Genomic DNA, 2,098 nt, shown 5'->3' with positions numbered 1-2,098 from the left:
CAATTCCTCTTTGAATGTTTGGTAAAATTCTGCTGTGAATCCATCTGGTCCTGGGCTTCTCTTTGTTGGGAGCCTTCTTATAACAGTTTCAATCTCGTTTATTGTTATTACCCTTCTGTTTTGATTTTCTACCTCTTCATGGCTCAGTTTTGGGAGCTTGTGTGTGTCCATAAATTTATCTATTTCTGGGCCGAGTCCATGGCACACTCGGGAGAGTGCGGTACTGGGAGCGCAGCAGTGCTCCTGCCGCAGGTTCAGATCCTATATAGGGATGACGGGTGCGCTCACAGTGCTCACTGGCTGAGTGCGGTGCGGCCGGTCTCAAAAAGGACAAAAAAACCCCACAAAAAACAATTTATCCATTTCCTCCAGATTTTCAATCTTGTTGGCATATAGTTGTTTATAGTAGTCTCGAATGATTCCTTGTATTTCAGATGAATCATTGTAATATCATCTTTTTCATTTCTAATTTTTGTTATTTGAATCTTTTCTCTTATTTCTTTTGTTAGTCATGCTAATGGTTTGTCAATTTTATTTATCTTTTCAAGAAACAGACTTTTTGATTCATTGATCTTTTGTATTGATTTTGGTTTTCAATTTCACTAAGTTCTGCTCTGATCTTAATGATTTCTTTCCGTCTGCTAACTTTAGGTTTGTATTGTTCTTGTTTTTCTAGTTCTTTAAGGTGAAGTGTTAGGTTGTTCACTTGCCATCTTTCCATTCTTCTGAAGTGAGCATTTAATGCGATAATTTTCCCCCTGGTACTGCTTTTGCAGTGTTCCACAGGTTTTGGTATGATGTATCATTATTTTCATTAGTTTCAATAAATTTTTTGATTTCCTGCTTGATTTCTTCTTGGACCCATATGTCATTAAGTAGAATGCTGTTTAATTTCCATGTGTTTGTATAGTTTCCAGAGTTTCGTTTGTTATTGATTTCTAGTTTTAATCCATTGTGGTCTGAGAAAATACATGGGATAATTCCAATTTTTTTGAATTTGTTGAGACTTGATTTGTGACCTAATATGTGATCTATCCTGGAGAATGATCCATGTGCTGATGAGAAGAATGAATATTCTGAGGTTGTTGGATGGAATGTTCTGTAGATATCTGCCAAGTCCAATTGGTCTATTATGTTGTTAGGATCTTGTGTTTCTCTGCCGATTCTTTCCCTAGATGATCTGTTCAATATTGACAGTGGGGTGTTCAGCTCCCCTGCTATTATGGTATTAGTGTCTATTTACTTCTTTATGTCTAATAGTGTTTGTTTTATAAATGTGGCTGCTCCAACATTGGGTTCATATATATTTATGATTGTTATGCCTTCTTGATGGATCAATCCTTTTATCTTTATGTAGTGTCCCTCATTGTCTCTTTTTATGGTTTTTAGTTTAAAGTCTATTTTATCAGATATAAGAATAGCTACTCCAGCTGGTTTTTCTTTTCTGTTTGCATGGTAAATATTTTTCCATCCTTTCATTCTTAGTCTATGTGAGTCTTCCTGTTGAGGTGGGTCTCTTGAAATCAGCATATAATCGGGTACTCTTTTTTAATCAGTCAGCCAGTCTGTGTCTTTTGATTGGAAATTTAAGCCTTTACATTAAGAGTTTTTATTGAAAAGTGTTGATTTATTCCTAGTATTTTATCGATTATTGTTTGGTTGTCTTAGGCGTCTTTTGTTCCTTGCTTTCTGATTTACACTTTGTGTTCTGTATTTGTTGGTTCCTTGGGTTGTAGATAGCCTTTTTGTTTGTTTTCTCTTCATGAATACCATTTTTATTATACTAGTGGGTTTTGATTTTTCTTGGTTTTTTATGGCAGTGGTAGTTATTTTTCAGGAACCAAACCCAGCACTCCCTTGAGAATTTCTTGTAAGGGGCATGTGGTGGTGAACTCCCACAGTTTTTGTTTGTCTGAGAAATATACTATTTGCCCTTCATTTCAGAAAGATAGCTTTGCTGGGTAGAGTATTCTAAGCTGGCAATATTTCTCTTTTACTATTTTGAATATAATATGCCATTCCTTTCTGGCTTTTAGGGTTTGTGATGAAAGGTCTGATGTTAGTCTGATTGGGGCTCCCTTATAGGTGATTTGTTGCT

The sequence above is a fragment of the Galeopterus variegatus genome, unplaced genomic scaffold, assembly GCF_000696425.1.
Source record: "Galeopterus variegatus unplaced genomic scaffold, G_variegatus-3.0.2 Scaffold11946, whole genome shotgun sequence".
Classification (NCBI taxonomy): Eukaryota; Metazoa; Chordata; class Mammalia; order Dermoptera; family Cynocephalidae; genus Galeopterus; species Galeopterus variegatus.
Note: the sequence above shows the minus strand (reverse complement) of the source record.